This window comes from Pelobates fuscus, chromosome 3 (genome assembly GCF_036172605.1).
Source record: "Pelobates fuscus isolate aPelFus1 chromosome 3, aPelFus1.pri, whole genome shotgun sequence".
In the NCBI taxonomy this organism is placed as follows: domain Eukaryota; kingdom Metazoa; phylum Chordata; class Amphibia; order Anura; family Pelobatidae; genus Pelobates; species Pelobates fuscus.
The window spans coordinates 379,823,459-379,845,350 of NC_086319.1; the positions used below are offsets into that span (position 1 = coordinate 379,823,459).

The following is a 21,892-nucleotide window of genomic DNA, read 5'->3' on the forward strand; positions in this document are numbered from 1 at the left end:
GTAAGCCAATCTCCATGTGTCTAACTTGCTATCTGACCACATTTCTTTCACGAAATCTAAACCAGGGCAACAATGGGAACAAGACTTGCAATGCAAGATCTCCCCAAAGCACTTGGACTCTATTATTACCACACCCAGAGGCCTAATCAAGTCCTTGGCCCATTTAGAACAACACAGAAAGATTCTATACCACTGGTATATGGTGCTGGCCAGGCTGCAGAAAGTTTTCCCCACCACATCTCCCAAATGTTGGAGATGCAGGATAGAAAAGGGCAACATGCTCCATGTGTGGTGGCAGTGCACTGCCTTAACCTACTGCTGGAGAAATATCCGAACAATAATAGCGCAGGTGATGGATTTCTCACTGCCCTCTATGCCCCAATCATTTATCCTGTTAGATATACAACCACCACCACTGAAACGTGAACAGAAAATAATACTACATATTCTTTTAACGGTACAGCAGTTGATTGCAGGAGCTTGGAAATCCCCACTAGTGCCCCCAAATTCTAAATTGCTTAAAGCCTTAGACAAACAACACATATACGATAAATGTTAACGCACCATATTTTTCCCCTCCAAACTTAATGCCGAGGTTTGGAACCTTTGGAGCACATGGAGATTGGATAACCCTCAAAACCTTGTAACCATACAATGATAAAATGCAACAGTACAAAAAAATCAAGTAAAAAAAATGGCGCTATACAATTAGTGAAAGTAATTTAAAATATCACAACAAAGGCTAGCAAGCACTAATAGAAGTGAAAATAACTCTAAAACCACTCAAATAGTATGTGCAGAAAAACAGCGCACTTTTTTTCTGCACATCCAATGATAAAATGCAACAGTACAAAAAATCAAGTAAAAAAATGGCGCTATACAATTAGTGAAAGTAATTTAAAATATCACAACAAAGGCTAGCAAGCACTAATAGAAGTGAAAATAACTCTAAAACCACTCAAATAGTATGTGCAGAAAAACAGCGCACTTTTTTTCTGCACATACAATGATAAAATGCTTAAGGCTGTTCTGAACTGGTTTGTTATATGCTCTGGTCACCAACCATGTTGAGATATGGTTGAACGATAAACAATGTTACTATACTTATTTTTTAGCACATACACTTACCAACTAAAAATGTTCTGTGTTGAATGTACAATAGCTATCTGTATAAGAGTTCTTCTGGGAAGCTCCCACCCTACCTAAGTAGAATGCTCTCCCCAGTTGTTCCCACCTCTTATAACCTATGATCCAGTACCAGCACAATATTTAGCATGCCGCAATGCAAAAGTGGCTCGATCTTCATTTTCCTACAAAGCACCGCAATTATGGAATAACCTCAGGGACACAGTCAAATCTTCATTCAATCTAAAATCTTTTAAGAGATCTATGGCAATATACCTCAGCACAGAATGCACCTGTCATGGTTGAATATATTTATTACCTGTTATGTGTTAAATTTATATATGTGTGTATGTGTATATATATATATATATATATATATATATATATATATATATATTGTTTGTATATTGTATTTTTTGTAATACTGTACTCTGTTGTAACAATGCATTGTTTTGTGGACCCAGGACCTACTTGAAAACAAGAGTTTTCCTTTCTGTACCCCATCTTCCTTATTGAAACAATAAAAACTTTCAAATCGAAAAAAAAAATCCATCATCATACAATGCAACTATTAATATATAAAACAATCAATTCACACACAAAAAAACAGATGAAAAATCTGACGCAACAAAAATAGTTCCATCTTCTCCCCACGAGAGTTCTGTGCAGAATGAGTTTCAAGGTGGCAAATGCAATTGATTAATATCCACGAGATATATGTATTTTTTTTAACAAAAGATCAAATGTTCAAACAATAACAATAATTTTCCACAGCCTTTTTTACTAATATTTACCAAGGGTAGTGAAGGTCACAGTCTAATGCTAATCCTTACAATAATATTAACCCTAACTGTAACCCTAAACATACATTCTAACTACCCCTAAATAATAACACTAAATAATCCTAAATACTAGCTGTAGCGGAGCTCCTATATCCCAGCTGGGTGTCCCTCTTACCTGGAATAAGAGCATTTTGGTGTTTCTAGCCCCTTTCCCCAGTCATGGAAAATATTTCCCCAGTCTGGGAGATAATTAAGTAATCTCTCGCTAAATCTCCTGGACACAGAGAAATCAATACAAAAATTCCTCAGAAAAGTTACCAAAACATCCCCTAACCACCACACATTATACATCTCCAGATAGGTCTGACACAAGCTCCCATCCTGTAAAAATAGCGCCCGGATCCATGGAGAATTGGGAAATTGCCATCTGTACAAAGTTCTGACCGACCGCTACACAAGTTCTAACCCAAATCAGTTCCAGGCGTTTGTTGCAATATGCCGGTCATTTACTGGAGCCTCAGGTGGGTCGGGGCAAGGCGGCTCCTCCTGGCTGTCATAGATAGCGATTGTTCCCCTTGGTGAATTGTAGCTCCCCTCCAAAAAGCACTCTCCTAGCCCATTGGGAAATGGGTGAAAACCGGGAAGCAATTTGACCAGGCCGGGATAGTGATCGCAGTTGAGCTGGAGTTCCAAATGAGTCAGAGGCAGGTCCTGTTGAAGGTGTTGGCATACTCCGGCTCTCTGTTACGGTTCGCAGACCTGATTGTAGCAGGGCGCTTAGCTAGAATACATGGAGGGGAGGGTGAACAGGGAGCCAGGGGAGTGATATAGTCTTTTGTGGGAGTTTTAATATGGCTCGGATGGTATTCGCCACACTAATCGTAACTCTAAATCCCAAACACTAACACTAACTAACCCTAACCTAACACTAACAAACCCAAACTATAACCCTAATGTGAACCTTAACCCTAGAATACTGTTAGAGCAAGTCCCTTTGCTGATGTGAGTGAGCTCTGCACTGTGCATTTTGCAGCATGCTTGCTCCCCTCACTAGATTATTTCCCCCCTGTCAGTAATGACATCACTGGGGAGTTTTTTTTTAACTTTTAATCAGGTAAAGGTAACAAGTGAGATTTTGTAACTTTGTACTCTTTTGATGATTTTTAATGTTTTAATAGATTATCTGAAGAGTTTTTAAACTAAGCACCCAAAAAACACCCTGAAAAGTCCAGAAATACCCAGAGATATCAGTGGGGAATCTCTACCCTAAACACTTACAGATATTCAATGACACACACTTCAACCTTCAGAATTACTTGCGACACTTAGGTCAAGGAGTCCAGTAGCATGTCCATAGTCAAGCTGACATATTTTGTGATAGCATACACAATATGTATATATATTCAATGGTCTGACTCAGCGGGAAACACTCTTGATCTCACCTTCACCAATCTCTGTACTGCCTCTAACCCTCTAATGTTCCATTTCCTCTACCTGACCACCATCTGCTGACCTTTGACATTGGCTTATCCCGTACCCATATCACACCACCATCAGTACACCAATCTCGTATACACCTCCACTGTCTTAACCTACAGTAATTCTCCACCAACCTCCAAACTCTCCTTTCACCCATCTCAAGCATCACCTGTCCTAGCTCTGCAACCTCCCTCTACAACTCCACTCTGTCGTCTCAACTAGATATCATGTCGCCTCTTGTATTTAAATGTTGTAAGCGACCCCGATTACAACCCTGGCACACCAAGTTGACTCGTTACCTCCAAAAATGCTTCACAACTGTTAAACGCTGCTGAAGTCTCATTCTGCATCTGACTTCCTCCACTATAAATTTATGCTGCACTCCTACAGTTTGCCTCTTTTCTCCGCAAAATAAACCTGTTTCAATACCCAATAACCACACTCTTCCAAGAAACCAAATGCCTCTTTCACACTGTCAACTCTTTGCCCTTTTGCTGCTCCTCCTCCTACTAACTTGACCACTATAAACTATGCATTAAGATTCACTGAGATTGGGGCGGAGCCTAACCAGCGAGCGGACAGGTCATGCTCTGCCTGAGCTCCTCCCGTCGAGCGCACAATCCCCGGTTTAATCTGAGCGGAAATGCCACAAACCTTTGGTAAACTGGACCACTACACTGGGGTGCGCAACCCGAGCCTGACAATGCCGAAATTAATACCCAGGATTGCCGGGAACCGCAGTAGCAGAGTGAGGCCTACCGCAAGTGGCGGCGGGGAATGGCGGCCGCTTTCCCGCCAGCCGCACGAAACTGCACAAGAGTATGTACAGCTCCCTCCCCCCCTATGGACCAGTGGGGGATATCCCGGTCCCCACCAGATGGAGTGCCCTCCACCCCACAACCCCCGATTCTGCAAGCGAAGCACACAAACAACGTGGGGCTCGGGACCTCCAAAATGGCGGACACATCTGCTCCAATTAAGCGAGACACAATCCTGCCTACCTGGCAGGGCACTAACGAGAACAAGAGAGACCCGATAGACATCATTTTTGCCAACTTTTGGGCTCAACTACAGACACACATGCAGGTTGCTGGGCCGAGCCACATAAAGCCCACTACACAAGCAGCCCCCGCGGTGGGGAGACATGGAACACCACCCTCAGACAATTGGGAACCCCGAGCCGCAACCTCCCACACAAGAGGCCCTGTCGGGCCAAGAGTGACAGGGGATGCTCCCCTCACAAGCCAGCCACATCAGCAGGGGGTAGCAGACCCTAAGTGATGGCAACCGAACCATCTATTCTCTCAGCCGCTTCAGCCTCGAGTTCGGAAACAGGGTGGCAAGAAACGGAGGGAGCGGAGGACCCCCTCTGGCCTAACGTACAAGAGTAAGCCTGCACCTAGTATCACTGGCCCACCTGGGCCGAGGGCCACCACGGGCTTGACCCGAAGACATCACCCACGTGGCCGCGGGGACGGCCACCACAGAAGGCGGCAGACCATCAGGTCCCCGCGGTACCCCTGCCATGGGAAGGACTCGGCTCATAGAGAAGCCCGGGTCCGTAGTTCAGAGATGTTGGCCTTCATCCCGGCCTGGGAATGGAGGGAGGACTTACTTCGCCCCCGACGAACTGACTCCTCTGTACTCGCTCCTGCAACAAAAGCAAATGACTGTAATCGGGGCCCAGGGTGTGGGCGCACCCTAAAGGAAGCTCGTTACCAGTTTGCAAGACCTGAAGCGGAACCCTGCTGCACACCCACAGCGCTCCTGAGAACGACTTCTCAAGGGACCGACCTGCCTCATACGACCACGTCGGCACCCAGAAGCTTGACACCCGGCGGGGTAACAGCTTTGCCGCTGACAGGCAGGGCCAGATTAACATAGGGGCTGATAGAGCTGCAGCTCCAGGCTCAGGCCCATGGAATAGGCCCATTTAAAAAAAAAAAATAAAGTTTTTTTTTTTTTTTTACACACTACTCTTAGGTTTGCCACCTGACTGGTATTTTACTGGCACAGCTGGTATTTGAGACTGCCTGGCCGTGCCGGTATTGCAGTAATACCTAATATTTTTCTCAGTATAAACAGAGATTACTCTGCAATACCAGCACCAGCCAGTAGGTGTCACTGTGTGTGGAGAGAGGCAGGGAGGGATATGCTGTCCTAACTTCCTATCCCTGCCTCTCTCTACTCACTGATCCGCGGGGGAGCAGCTACACAGCACAGAGAGTCCAGACAGCAGCTCACAGCCTGCAGAGACAGCCTACAGCTCAGGGAAGTGAGGGGTGAGGGGAAAAGCAGCAGGGAGACATGGGGACACTGAGAGACATGGGGATGCTGAGATACATGGGGACGCTGTCAGACATAGGGACATTGGAAGACACATTGGGACACAGTGTCTCCATGTCTCCCCGTGTCAACATGTCTCCCAGCCAGTGTCCCTAGTGTCCCAGTATCCCCATGGCTCCCAGTGTCTCCTAGTCTCCCAATTTCTGTCTCCATGTCTATCAGTGTCCCTAGTGTCCCCATGTCTCCCAGTGTCCCCAAATGTCTGTGTCCCCATGTCTCCCAGCCAGTGTCCCTAGTTTGGGACAGTGTCCCCATGTCTCCCAGTGTCCATATGTCTCCCAGCCAGTGTCCCTATGTCTCCCAGCCAGTGTCCCTAGTGTCTCAGTGTCCCCATGTCTCCCAGTGTCTGTGTCCCCATGTCTTCCCAAATGTCTGTCCCCATGTCTCCCAGTGTCCCCATGTCTATGTCCACAAGTACCCCCATGTCTCCCAGTGTCCAGTAGTCTCCCAGTGTCTGTGTTACCATGTCTCTCAGTGTCCCTAGTGTCTTAGTGTCCCCAAATGTCTTAGTGTCACCATGTCTCCCAGTGTCTGTGTCCCCATGTCTCCCAGTGTCCCCATGTCTGTATCCACAAGTGCCCCTATGTTGCCAAGTGTCTCAGTGCCACCATGTCTCCCAGTGTCGCCAAGTGTCTCAGTGCCCCCATGTCTTCCAGTGTCTCAGTGTCCCTGGGTCTCTCAGTGTTCCTATGTCTCACTGTGTCCCTATGTCTCTCAATGTCCCCTAGTATCCTAGTGACACAGGACACACTGAGGCATGGGTACACTGGGAGAAATGGGGACACGGAGACACTGGGAGACTAGGGGACTTGGCAACATGGGGACACTGACACTGTGATACATAGGGACACTGATGCCAGGCTGGGCTTCCAATTCTTTGGACAGACATGCCCCCTTTATGGGCATGGTTGCCCCTTTTGGCAGTTCTGGTCACGTGATTCACGTCAGTGGCCCACCCTTTTACCCCGCCCATTGACTTCCTGCTACACTGCTGCTAGTAGGTATGGATTTACTTGAAAGATGAAAGCATTAATTAGAGAGAGATTAGTATAGAGTATGTGTTTTCTTATAGCTGCATCCTTTGAGTTTCCCTCCAACACCATCTCCATCAGATACATGACGCTTGAGAGGTATGACTGTGTTAGTGTTTTTGGTCGATAAGATTCTGTAATTAGGCCCCATCATAATGGTCAGCACCAGGCCCGCTGGGCTCTTAATCTGGCCCTGCGGACAGGGATTGGCTGAACTTTCTCTAGAGACTGACATCTGGCCAAACACCCTCTCCGACAACAAGAGAAACAATCTATATGTCTTAAGTACCAGGCACTGAGTTTTCTATAATTTATCGTATGATTTTCCTTTCTTTTTTACTATCTCTCTCTACGCTAATTGACTTTCTGTTGATGCGGTAAAGTTACATTATAATAACGTTGCCAGGGGTATTATACCAGCGTCTTCGCCTTAGCCTACACATTAATTATGCTTGTCGCTCAATATACTACTTCATAAATATGCTGATGTGGGGGGCAGCGAGCTCCAATTGCCAGCAGCACTGGTGTATGGGCAGACGAAGTACCTGTCTACATTACGCCTAGCCTAACATGTAGCATAAGCATACAGCTCACATACATCTCACTACTTATTATAACTGCTAATATGCATGCCATGTTTCCATGCTCTTTTGTCACTCCTCTGTCCACCTCATCTTTACACATAGGCTAAGCTAACATACTTACATTAGGAGAGGAACCAACTGATGATGATATGTCTTTTACTGCTTATTGTAGCCACGCATGTTTTAGTTCAAGCCTCACATAACTTGCAATCACTCTCTCAAAGCTCAGGCAGCCAAGAAATGAGGCTTCCACTTAGTTTTCAAGCGACACAACTAGTACTAGATTGAATGTTTTTCTAAAGTCTAAATGCACTAGGCTGTTCACACACCTAGCGGTGTACAGCCTCTCTGATCAGTGAATACTAATTCATGTATAAGCGGTTATATTACTAGCGAGGTCATATATATTTTGCCGGCTTTTCTTATCATTTCCAGCACATAGTCTATTTTATTAAGCATGCATATACTTGTAACGCAAATTGTACTACAGCATATACTGAAGGATATCCCTTTACCATCTAAAAATGTGCGTTTGTTTCTCATGTCATGACACTGTATGGAATTGTTTATATTCATTTAGCTTGTAGAGCTGTCGTGGCAATACAAGCCTGTATGTTTATCTTTTATTGCACACCAAAATAAAGAATTTAAAAAAAGATTCACTGAGATTTATATAATCAGGAAAGAGAATTTTTATATATCTCCTATCCCTTCCCCTCTTTCTCTCAACCCCGCACCCTCCTCTGTTTTATACTCACACATGCTATGCAAGCAGAGGTTTCTGCTCTGCTTCGGTCCTCTAGCCCCACCACTTGTTCCCTCGATCCTATTCCCTCCCATTTCACCAGCGCTTTGTCTGTTTCTCTTGCTCTGCCAGTCCCTAAAATATTCAATCCCTCCCTTTCCTCTACCATATTTCCTTCAACCTTCTGCGTGCAACCATCACCCTGATTGTAAAAATCTAATCCAACTCTCTGCTCGACCTGCTTCAGTCCAGATTCTGCACTTGTCACTATGTCAAAATGGCCCTGATCAAAGTTTCCAATGACTTAATTGGAAACTTAATCCAGTGGCCACTACTCTCTCTTAATTCTACTTGACCTTTCCGCTGCTTTCCCACACTGTTGATCATCAACAGCTTCTTCTCATAATTGCGTTCTACGAGACACTTAGATTTCCTAGTTCCTACCTCTCCCAACGCTCATTCAGTGTTTCTTTTTCTGGTTCTTCCTCTCCTCCACAACCCCTCTCTGTTCTCTCTTTGGTCCTGTACTGTCCTCGAACTATACTGCCTCCCTTGGTAAACACATCAACTCTTTTGGCTTCCAGTATCTTTTCTAAGCCGATGACACATAAATCTATCTGTCCTTTCCTGATCTCTCCCCGTCCTTCCTGACTCGTGTCTCTGACTGGCTCTCTGCTATTTCCAACTGGACGGCTGCTCATTTTCTTAAAACGTAACCTGTCCAAAACAGAGCTTCTCGTCTTTCCTCCCTCAAGTGTCGCTACTCCTGTGTCATTCTGTCTCCAAGTCAATGGCACTACCATCAGCTCTACCTCGCAGGCTCACTGCCAGGTGTTTTTTTTTTTTTTTCTCCAACCTCTCCTTCGCCCCTCAAGTCCAGTCGCTTGCCAAATCCTTCTATCTCAAAAACATAGATTGCATTCGCCCCTATCTAACACCGGTTACAACACTCGCCTTGACTACTGCAATCCACTTCTCAGTGGTCTTATGCATTCCCAGCTGGCCCCATTACAGTTCATAATGAATACGGCAGTGAGATTCATCTTTCGGTCGGCCCGCACCTCCCATACCTCCTCAATTTAAAATTCTGGTGCTTGCTTACAAATCTTTACATGATGCTGCTCCTACCTACCTATCCCTACTGATAAACAAGTATGCCCAGTTCAGGGCCCTACACTCTGTCAAAGATCTGTGTCTATTACCTGTTCGTACTTGCACCTGTGACGTCCACCTTCAAGACTTCTCTAGGGCTACGCTGTTTCTATGGAACTCCCTTCTCTGCTCCGTTAGGGTCTCACCCAGTCACAGCTCCTTCAAAAAAATTATCAAAAAAACAGTTTCTTTAGGAAAGCAAATCAATTAAACTGTTAATAGATTTCCCTTCCCACACCTTGATAACCCACCCTGCTTCCTGTCCTGAAACTGTGTCATCCAGAAAACTAACCCTTCACTGTAAACTATTCTAGCAACCTACTTTTCCTGTACATGAAATACATCTTTCCCTTATCTCTTGTGCCACTTTGAGCAGGGCCCTCTGTTCCTGTGCATCCAGCGTGTCTTGTTGCAAATACATGTCTGTTAGTCCATCTATTGTACAGCGCTATGGAATTTGTTGGCGCTTTATAAATAATATGTGGGATGATCATAGTACAAACCGGCTATTCAGTCTGTTTTTATTAAATGTCCTGTCTACAAAAACATCAAAAAAGGAAATCGGGATTCGATGACACTGTCCTGCTTGTGGTTTTACATTTTGGAAGTTCTGACTGCACGCAGTTTGTATTTTAGAGCATATCGAAAACACTCCTTGAGTTGATATACCCTCAAAATGAGGATTATATTTATTTTGCAAATGTAAAATTATGTAATTATTGTCATGGTTAAAGAATCTTCAAGTGAGGCTCAGCTGTATTCTTCATCAATCTAATTATCAGTCTAAGTTTTATGTAATGTCTTCAGTAATCCCTACGTGCGTACCCACTAATGGATGACATGTTCAGCATGCCTTTTTTTTGTAATTCATTTTCCAGCAGCTGTGGACGATTAATCATTGCAACACGTTTTCTTGCAGATAGGGAAAGGTGATTACCGTATGTTTGACTTGCGATTTCTGGGAATATGTATTGTGTCTTTTACATAATCAATTAGTCGATCTCATCTATTACTATCTGATCATTTCAGAACTTTTTGTGACTTTTTATTTAATGCAGATATTTAGAAATATAAAAAAGTTGTTTACACTAATTGTAACTCAGTAGTATTACATGGCCACTACCAGACCCAACAAACCACCTTTTTTTTTTTTTTACCACAATACCTATTCTTCCCTTTGTTCCCTGAGAGATTTGGTGGTCTAGGAACCTTGGCCACAACCAGACCCAACAAACCATCTTGTTTCACCATGTATGTACGTAGTGGGCATTGGATAGCATTTCCTTCATCCCCCATAAAACCATAACTTACCCCTTCAAATAACGACAGACAACTTCTTGGAGAAAACAGGCCACAGCATTTATTAACACAACCAAATACTGTATAACTCCTTTTAACATATAACAAAATAATAATTATCATAAATTAACATAAACAATTTGCATATAGTCATACAGTAACCAAAGAAACCGTCCTTGCCAGTCTAACTTCCCCAAGGCTCTCACCTCCCCCCCTCGGCATAATAAAAACATCTTCCTTTTCAGGGCTCCACACCCAGTCGGTGGGGCCCAACCATAATGCTCCCCACTGGTCGACTTACAACCCAGTGGGGACACGTCCAACCTGGTACCTCCTCCAGGTTCATTATCCCCCTTTTTCATCTAATCTACCAAACCATCCCTTATTTGGCAAGGACACGATTGCCGTGCTTCCACCCCCCCCCCATTACCTCCAGGGGGGGGCGCGGTCCCCATCAGATGCAGCCACCCGGACAGCAGGGGCGGCGGAAGGACCAGGCGCGGAGCAGGCCGCGCCACGTGGTCTAGGCGCGCGGCCCAGTGGAAGACTCGGGCTGGAGATCCTGCCTGAGGAGGAGAGTTGGGGCGCACAGAGCCCATGGAGGGTGCCCAGGGAGGGAGCCACTGGGAGGGAGACCCATGGAGGGGAGACACAGGCAGGGTGCCCAGGGTGGGTGCCCATGGAGAGAGCCCATGGAGGTTGCCACAGGGGGAGCCAGACCGCTGGGGAGGGGAACCTCACCGCCAGGCTGCTGGGGACGGAGGAAGCCACCATCTGCAGCAGCAGCAGCAGCAGTACCAGCCCTGAGGGCAGACAGGATGGCTGTAAAACCAGGATCCAGCATCCAGGGCCCCGGCAGAAAATCCAGCAAGCCCAGCAACAGGAGGAGGCAGAGAAACTTGTTGCTGGCCCGGCTCCTAAGTGGCACTGAGGTCAGTCTAATCTGTCACTGCCCACTTCCTCACATCTCACACTCCCACATGTAGCATATAGCCAATCATGCATCATCCATCCCACACTCATACATGTGCCCCTGTCCGCTAAGCTGCGCACTCTCCCTGGGGCCTTAATACCTCTTCTTCTCTTGGTTTCCTGGCAGGTTTGGTGGTCCAGGGCCCTTGGCATCTAAGGTTTCTGACTTTCTCACAAGCTACCACAGTGGCTTATTTGACCATTGCAGTTTGACACCAAGCAATTACACACTTCCACTATTTTCCACTATTCTACTACCAACCAACCCACTTCTGCTGCTGTGGAACCTTTTGAATCGATGTGGGACATTTATCAAATTGTCAAAGATTGCTTTGCTCCAATTTTGTTTGTTTTGTTGTTGTCTTTTTGGGCTCAATCTATTAAATCTGTTGGTTATTTTGTCAGTTGTTTACTATGCACTCTAACAGTAAATTTGAAATGCACACAATCTTTCTGGTATTAACCTTTTTGTCGTGTTTTACACCAGAATCGTGTTTTATTTCACTTCTCTTTTTCCCACCTCTATATGTTCAGCAGTCTTTACTGAAATGCCTAATTCTATGAATTAGACAGAAAATTTAGACAGAAGAGCTGACATGTTCGGACCATTTTTAATACAACTTAATAAATGCAACTTAATAGATACAGATTAAAGACCAAAAATAAAGGATTTTGTTTTCAGAATACATTGATAAATCTGTCCCTTTATAACTATAGTTTGCACTATGTAGCACCATGCGTACCTCAATATTTGCAGTCCCGGTCCTCCCTTACAGCTTCTACTCTGATTCATGTGATACATATTATTTATTTTCAGTCTCAAATTCTCGTGTGATACTTCCTACCACTGTTGATTTTAATGAGAACCCCATAAACCTTTCAAAACGCAAGCGTCCAACTACATTGTAAGGATGAACATGCACATGAAAACCCTTTTCTGTGTCGTTGCTATTTTAATCACGATTGTTTATTTTATTACTCCAATATGCCATCCTATAGGCACCTACTACCAAAACAATATATTAAAGCTAAAATATCATTCACATATAGTGTGAAGCTGTATAACCTTATCCATACCCTGTTTCTATATTTCAGAATTGTCTGTGCATGTTTGTAAATGTGAGCGTGTTCGTAAGAACGATGTGTTTTTTAGAGTGTATTTGTGAATGAGATATTATACAATTTGTGCATCCGGTGAGCACGCACTGTGCAGAACCTGGACTGATTTTATCGTATATGATGAGTGGAACTACTGCTGTGGTATAAACTACTTATCCCACAAGTCATTGCTGGATAGAAGTTTATGGGATAAAAAAAGTCCCCGTAGAACGTAATCAGATGCTCACTAAAAAGCCATGAAAAGTTCTTTGAAATGGAGCAATCAATTGCTACAACACTCGTGTGGGTTATCTCCTTACACACCACACCAAATAAACAAACAAAAATATGTTGTGGTTATCAAACCCAAAAATGTGAAAGTATAGTGCTCAGTACATGTTCATGTTTTTTGGGTTTGATTACCACAACATATTATAATTTTCTTATTTTCAAAGTGTTGTTTTTGGAGTGTTTTTGTTTGTTTGTTTATAGCGTTAGGAGTACAAAACTGTATTCCTAACACCACTAGTTGTGGCACCAGTGGGCCGGGGGTACCCTCAGGTATCAAAAGATACCTGGGGTTCGTTGGTACCAGCAGGGATTTAACCCCAGCTTGTATTTTTTCTGCGTGGTTTATTTTATCTATTATTTTCATTTAACATCTGTAATATATTATTACTCTGGGGTATAATATAACCCCTATTTAAATCATTATGTTTGGGATTATATTACCCCCTTTTCATGCATACTCCATTTACATATATCTCTGTATCCCTGTACCTTTAAACCATCTCCATCAACATCATAATTAAAGATAACAACCTTGATTTTCTATTTTTAACGGAAACATGGTTTTCCCCCTCAGCCCCACCTCGTCTTGATGAATTGGCCCCCCCTGGATATCACATACTTATGTGCAATCGGGCAACAAGAAGAGGCGGGGGGATTGCGATTATTTTTAAAGAACATCTTAAAATCAGGGAAAATGAGATGGAGGTGACATCCCTCACCACATTTGAATATCTCTCCCTCCTATGGCAGCGCACTGAGAGGGAGACGGCAGGTCTAGCTCTCATTTATCACCTGCCTAATACTAGTACCCCCGTCTTTATGGAGGAGATATCTGAACTGCTAACTACTATTAGTCTTAAGTTTGCCTCCTCCATTATTTTGGGAGACTTTAACTTATGGGCTGATTCTCCTACGGACTCTCATGCCCAGAGTTTAATACTCTACGCAAAAACCATAGGGTATAACCAAGCAGTGTCCGGCCCCACACATAGAGCCGGACACACGCTAGACTGGATTTTCCACAATGGGTTGATTTCTTCGACTACTACTCCTCAACCCACGGCCTGGAGTGATCATAATCTGATCAAGTTTGAGGCAGTAGGTGTTGAAATGAAGAAAATCCCCCACATCCCAAAAAGAAATAATATCTGCTCTTGGTCTCGAGATATCTCCAAAGTCACCGGACCTCTTCTTAGTACAACTTTTTCCAGCAAAATGGACTCCATTAAATTTCATGCTTCCCACACAGTAGAAGAGAAAATCTTACTGTTTAATTCAGTGATTGTAGAATCAATAGAACTTTTAGCCCCCATGAAAAAAACTTGTCTAGTAAGACAAGTAGATAAAAACCCTCCCTGGTTTAATCAGGTGACCAGGGAGATGAAATGGCGATGTCGAGCAGCTGAAAAACGGTGGAGAAAAGATTATAATGCCGACCTCAAATTGGAATATTTAAAATCTTTAAAATTATATAAATCTAGTATTAAAAATACGAAAAAACAATATTTTACAGATAAGATTACAAAAGCGAAGAACTCAGCGGCAGAGCTTTTTCGCACAACAAACCTCCTAGCAAATCCTAACTGTTCGCTTCCCCAAGAAGAAACATCTCAAAAGTTTTGCGAATCCCTCTCTCACTTTTTTTAAACAAAAAATTGACCTAATTAGGAGCAACATAGTGGTGGAACCTGATACAGAAACTTTTACACCCTATGATGGCTCGATGTTCTCGAATTTTAAACCCGTTAGTACGCCTGAGATTTTGATCATCCTCAAGTCTCTCAGGGCATCGTCCTCACCGCTTGATCCCTGCACTGCACAGCTGGTGAAGGATGCCGCTGATGTTTTGGCCCCCTATATTGCAGACATTGTTAGTATGTCATTTGCCACCGGAGTTGTTCCTGGCATTCTGAAGCAGGCTGTGGTTATCCCACTGCTGAAGAAACCAACTGTGCCACGCTCCGAGTTGAGCAACAATCGACCTATTTCAACCTTGCCTTTTTTGGCCAAGATCATCGAGAGAGCGGCGGTCTGGCAAATTCAGCCTCACCTGGAGTCTAATCACATTCTGGATGACTTCCAATCGGGATTTCGACCTGGTAGAGGGACAGAGACTGCCCTGGTTAAAGTCCACGACGATCTCCTATGGGCCTTGGACAGAGGGGAGGAAATTGCCCTGGTACTCCTGGATTTATCGGCGGCCTTTGACACCATCGACCATGATAGATTGATAGAGAGGCTACTCACTGTGGCTGGTGTGGATGACAGGGCCTTGGCTTGGGTGACCTCATTTCTCCACGACAGGGTTCAAAGGGTAAAATTGGGAACATTTTACTCCTCTAACATCGCCCTGACGTGTGGAGTCCCCCAGGGTTCGGCTTTATCTCCAATCCTGTTTAACATCTATATGAGGCCACTGACCCATATCATCCGCCGCCACATGCTTCCCTATCATATCTATGCCGACGATACCCAGTTGTACTTTCGCCTGGCCAAGAAAAAGGAGGATCAAATCAATCTTTCCTCCTGCCTACAGGATATCCAGTCGTGGATGGGAGCCAATTATCTAAAACTTAATGTCTCCAAAACTGAATGTATCATCTTCAGTAACCAGGAGGTGAATAGTATCTTTCCCTCATGGCCGGACTCGTTTTCTCCATCTCTGAGTCCTGCCACCAAGGTCAGAGATCTGGGAGTCATCCTCGACTCCAGGTTGACACTGAAGCCCCAGATTAATCAGGTGGTAAGTTCTTGCCACTACCACCTGAAACTTCTGAGGTCTACTTTTAGATTCATTGCCCCCTCCGATCAAATCTCGGTGGTCAACGCCATCATCGGTAGTCGATTGGACTACTGCAATGCTCTATACCTTGGACTGCCTCAGAACATCATACACAAGCTCCAGTTGATACAGAACGCAGCTGCAAGGCTACTTACGGGTGTGGCCCGCAATGACCATATCACTCCATCATTAAGCGCCTTGCACTGGCTGCCCGTTCGTGAACGGGTTCTGTTTAAAACTGGTTGTTTGGTATACAACGCAATCCATGGCATGGGACCAGACTATCTGAAGGATAAATTCACACGCTATGCTCCCAGTCGATCCTTGAGATCGGCTGATTTGGACTTATTGAAGATTCCAAATTTTAAAAAGAAAAAATGCGGAGGGAGGACGAGTGATGTTCAGGGAGCGCAACTTTGGAACTCCCTGCCCCTGACATTAAGACTTGAGAATGATCTACTGAAGTTCCGCCGGAGCTTAAAAACAGTCTTATTTGCTCAGGCGTACGGGATTACATGAAAATTTTAACCCTGGTTTTAAATGCACTTGATTTCAATGCTGTTGTTTGCTGGATATTGTTTTATCTGTTTTTATTGCTGGTATGCGCATCGAGACCCTATGGGTAACAAGACTGCGTTTCTTATGAATTTTTAATAAATAAATAAATAAATAAATTATGTTTTTTTAGATATGTGTCATGTTATGTATTTTTTTTTTTAAACTTTATAAAACAACTATTTTTTTATGAACTTTATTAAACAACCCTTTATTTATTTATTTATTTATTTTTTTAAAACAACTTTCTCACCCTCGTTTTTACATTTAAATAATTTAAATGGACTCATCACCCTTAGTGTTTTTAAAAATTGTCTCTGATTGGCCAATTACACTTTTGGCGCAATTTTCAAATTCACATAGCCCTATTTAAACAACCCCTGCCAGGTTACTACTTTTATCCCATTCTGAAGAAGCCACTTATGGTGAAACGCGTTTATGGTTATTAATTCTGTATTTTATTGTGTATTTTAGATCAATAAAAGTCTTTTGGCTACTTTATTGTACCAATCCTCTTTTTATTGCACTCTCTATGCACTTTAAACTTTTTTTTTACCTATTCCTGGCATTTTAACCTTTCCTGGTTACTTTTACTTCCACTGGCAATTTTAAAGTTCCAGTACTCCAAGAAATCCTAGGTGGGGATCATACCACCAGCGCCTATCCATAGAGCAGTACCTCTGCTCTATCTTTGTGAGTATTATTTTATTTCCTCTACTACTCTCTTAACCTATCACAATTGAGAGCACTATTGCTGCTTTTTATTTTTCTATATTGGAGCCTTGGATCACCAGACGGTGCTGACGGACGTATCGCCGCTACAAATCCTATAAGCGGGGATTATACCGCTGTACGCTATCCACACCAGAGCTGGCCATAGCTCCCTCGAATGTGAGTTTTTTACCTCTTCTTATCTGCACACTGAACCACATCAAAATTGAGAGCACTATTGTCGCTTTCTGTCTTTCTTTTCCGAGTTCTGCGGGGATTATACCGCTGTACGCAATCCACACCAGAGCTGGCCATAGCTCTCTTGAATGTGAGTTCTCTACATTTTGTTACCTATCACACCCTGAACTTTCATACTATACCATTAGTCGCCTCTACCTCTCTTGTATTTACATATACAGAACGGTCTACACTAGACGCATCCACAGAGGAACTCTATAAAGTATCCTAGACCATCTATTGGCACCCTAGCAATACTTTACTGGACTAACTTCCATATCTTTTTGTATCTATCCACCAAAGGACCCTAGGGGTTTTCCTTCATTTGGGTTGCTGCCTACCTTGACTAATTTTGTGATTACTAGCGCTGAATTATTTTTGTGTTTATACTTGTAGGAGTGTATGCGTGGGGAAGATGCTGCTTGTGTAGTTGCGGGTTGTGTGTGGATGGGACTGTTTGCAATGTAGTATGTGTGTGAGCATGTAAAAAAGAGCTGTTTGTGGATAGGGGCTGTAATGATTGTGTGTTAAGGGGGATAGTCGCTGTAGTATGTGTATTTGGGAGGATATAGTGTGTGTGTGTGTGTGTGTGTGTTTGTTTGTTTGTTGTTGTAGCTGCTGTAGAGAGGCTATCTTGTTTGTTTTGGGAATAAAAATGGGTCTGCAGTGTGTGTAGGTGAATTGGGGCATCAGTGTATCTCTGCAGGGTATAGAGGCAATAGTATGCATTTTGGGGTGATAGGAACTGTTGTATGTTTTGGGAGAGACAGGGCCACTGTTGTGAAATTAGCCATGCTAATCCTATATTCCCCCAGCAAGTATGGTAAGTGCTTGCTGGGGGAATAGGACTGTGATGGACAGTCTCCTCTTTCACCCGATCCTTGTCGTCATAGACCTTGATGTCACTGGAATAGAATGCAATGCTGAGAAATGATTGAAAGGTTAGGGGAGTGACCAAATATTTAAAGAGCATTGAATTAAAATATATACAGTAGGTGTCCTTTTTTAAGTATAGATAAAGCGGCATGCTCAGTCTAAACTAAAGCTGTGTATGGCAGATGCTCCCATAAAGCAAGGGTAAGCCAGGACATAAAAATCAGTTATTTATTTATATGTAGATGTAACAAAATAACTCATTCCAAAATAGCTCACATAATGGCTATAACACATAATATTTTATTTAAACAATGATGTTAATATATTATGGGTTTTCCTTTAAACAAAAGTAATATGTACATTGCACCTTTGCAAAGTGATATTTATTAGAATGTGCTACAATATATCAGGGGCTTCTTTCTCAATAGTGCCCAGCAGGGGTTCATGGGATATGACGTTCAGAAATCATAAATAATTTAAATGAAATGAGAAACATGAATGAAGCCCTCTGAGAAACTAATACCATCCTGTGCAATCTGTTGGTGTGCTGAGTAGATTAATTAATGTTTAGTTTTCAATTGAATAAGATACACAGCTCACACGTGTGCCTTTTATGTACATATCTCATAAAGAATCACTGAAGAGCACATACAAGAGAGTTTTACAGCATGTGTATGCCATATAAGATCTATAAAGTCACTTAATATAGTGGGGTTCTGTGCAGGATTCTAGCTGTTTATTTATATTGTATGTGCAGAGTGTGCGTTCAATGTGTATTTAGACCATTGTCTGTGTTCAGAATGTATGAGAACATTATATGTATAGTATGTGTGTACAATATTATGTTTGAGTGTCATGTGTCCAGAAAGTATTTTAAACATTGTATGCATACTATGTGACTACATTGTGTATTTTGCAGTATTGTGTGTATAATATGTGTATAAATCATTGTTTGTATGTAACATGTCCAGAATGAATTTAAAACATAGCATATGTAGTATATGTGAGTGCAGTTTGTATTTGGAACATTGTGTATGTGCGTGGGCCATGGGTCCTGCAGGTATGATACGGAATGTGAATACAGTGTGTAAGAAACACTGGAGTATTGTATGTAATGCTCCAGAATGTAATGAAAATATACATACAGAAGGAGAGCGTGTAGTTTTTATCTTGAACATTTTGCGTGTTTGTGTTATATGTCTAGCACAGTGACAGTGAGTAACACTGTGTATCTGGAGCACGGTGTTTATGTGTGTTCCTGAATGTATTTTAAACATTGTATGTGCATTATGTGTGTGTGTGCAGTTTATATTTGGATCAGTGTGTATATATAAATGAAAAAAAAATAAAATATATATATATATATATATGTGTGTGTGTGTTTCATGTGTCCAGCATGCAAATATGCAAAAAGTGTATGTGTATGTGGAACAGAGTGTGTGTGTTTATTTTCATATGTCCTGCACATGTATGTGAAACGCTGTATGTACAGTATATATATGCAGTGTGTATTTGGAATATTGGCCATGTGTGTGTGTGACATGTGGACAGGATGTATGTGTAACACAGTGGACATAGTTTGTGTACAGGGTGTATTTGGAGCATTGTGTGAGTTGCATGTGTGCAGGATGTATGTGAAAGTGCATGTGTTGCACAGTGGTTATGTTATGTGTATTAAACTTCCCCCCAGGACTTCTCCATTTCTCTAAGAATAGATTGGAAGGGGGGCGGGGGGTCTGCACACTCTAATATTACTGTTATTATGATTTTTAGCAACAGCATGTGTACTATAAATGAACATATATCAGCACACATGGACAAACACACTTTTACACATTTAAATATTGTCTTCATTTTTGTGAATGTATGTATTTATCAATATATAGACTATTTTTTTCTCATATCCCAAAAAGTGCACTCTTAGAACAAAGTAAAAGTAGCATTTTGCAACCCATCAAAAAAAAATACTCCTACTTAACTTCCCTGCGTTGCATGCTTGTCAACTAATCTTCATACTAGATCCAATTGTCCATAAATATGCCGAGGATAAACAACGGTATAAACACAGAGACATGCACAGAGTTTGCACAAATCTATCTACACAGTTATCACGTTAATATGCCATATGTGAATTAATACACCTTCTAAAACATTAGGGTGAAATACCGAACTTTCAGATTTACAAAAGACGTAATAAGCAACTTCTACATTCAAACAATTAATGTATTGCACATGACGTACAAGCTAGTTTATACTTAGAAAGATGGATATACAAACACGATAAATTATGATATAATATTAGATGAGACTAATAAATAATAGATGGATAAACACACAGATGTGCGCACTGGGTAGCAGATAGAGGAAGATCTGAGTTTAAATGTATAAATAAAGATAAGCAGATGGTGGTTGAAATTGATTAGGTAAACCTACAAACACCAATAAAATCTGCGAGATAGGCAGATGTAGCTATGAGTCTAGTTAAATAAATTAATTCTTTGTAGCAGATATACAACTATTGACAGCGAAAGTGATATGCAGGCAGATACGCAGAAGGCTAGATAGATAGATAACAATAGATAGATAGATAGATAGATAGATAACAATAGATAGATAGATAGATAGATAGATAGATAAAAATAGATAGATAGACAGAGAGACAGACAGATAGATAGATAAAAATAGATATGTTTATAATAAACTGGTCAAAGCAAGATAGGTAGATAGATAGATAGATAAAAATAGATATGTTTATAATAAACTGGTCAAAGCAAGATAGATAGATAGATAGATAGATAGATAGATGACGTGCACAAAAGTGCCACAAACTTACCCATATCAAACACCCAGAAAAATCTACATATTCATCTTTTGTCACAAGAGATGGGGGTGAGGAAGAAAGTCAGATCGGGGGGTAGCCTCTGATCCTAACTTCTAGAGGGATTTTCCTTCATGGACTGCGCAAATCTAAAATCCACCTAACAAGGGGAGAGGTGGAGTTAGGTTAGAATGGGGGGAGGGAATGTAGGGGAGACGGGGGGGGGGGGGCAGACATTTCCTTCTCTCCTTGGTTAGAGGAAGTGTGTGGCTGTAGATAAGGACCAGGGGTCCGGTCTGTCCTAGCTGATAAGAAATATCCCTCCCTGCGCTGCTTTCAAAACCAAGATTTCTGGAAGCCATTATATATATTTATATTAATGGACAGATATTGCTATATGTATAATAAAATTCCTATAATGTAATACTACACGATGTATAATTAATATTCCTGTAATATCCTCAGTTATAAAGGCGCAGTTAGTTAATAACCCACACAGTTTGCAAAGTTACATTGTTAAAACTTTATTACTTTTGAATTATGTAAGTATTTAGTATAGTTTATGACTTTTTTTCTTTTGAGCATATACATTCGCCAGTGTGTCTGACATTCCATATTATCACATGGATCTTTTTAAAACATTATATCCTTAAAGAATTGCCTAAGTAGGAAGCATTAAATGGAACCAACCAGGTGGTATGTTACATTAGCCAATCAGAAGTGGGGAGGGAGATTTCTTCTTCTAATTATTATTATTATTATTATTATTACCATTTATAAAGCGCCAATAAATTCTGCAGTGCTGTGCAATTGGTGGTCTGACAGACAAGTATTTGCAACATGACAAGTTGGATATACAGGAACAGACGGTGCTCAGGGCCCTGCTCAAACTAGCTTACATTCTAAGGGGAGTGGGGTAATATGACACAGGAGGTAAGGTGTCTTACGTGAATCTATCAAAGTATAAAGTATAGTGGTACGAACATGTAAACGTGGAGGAATCATCAAT

General features: G+C 42.2%; 1 protein-coding gene across 2 annotated transcripts in view; it reads right to left on the minus strand.

Annotated features, from left to right (window-relative positions):
• The window catches only part of LYL1 (LYL1 basic helix-loop-helix family member), a 37,140-nt gene extending 16,145 nt beyond the window's left edge, over positions 1-20,995 (minus strand). Inside the window, exons 1-2 of one of the 2 annotated variants that reach the window (XM_063449522.1) lie at positions 20,899-20,995; positions 9,295-9,403 (exon numbers count right to left, since the gene is read on the minus strand). The gene's annotated coding sequence lies outside the window, so the exon portion shown is untranslated. The remainder of the gene's footprint in view (positions 1-9,294; positions 9,404-20,898) is intronic. The other variant, XM_063449521.1, reaches the window with a different exon arrangement.
• Positions 20,996-21,892: the final 897 nt, after the last annotated feature.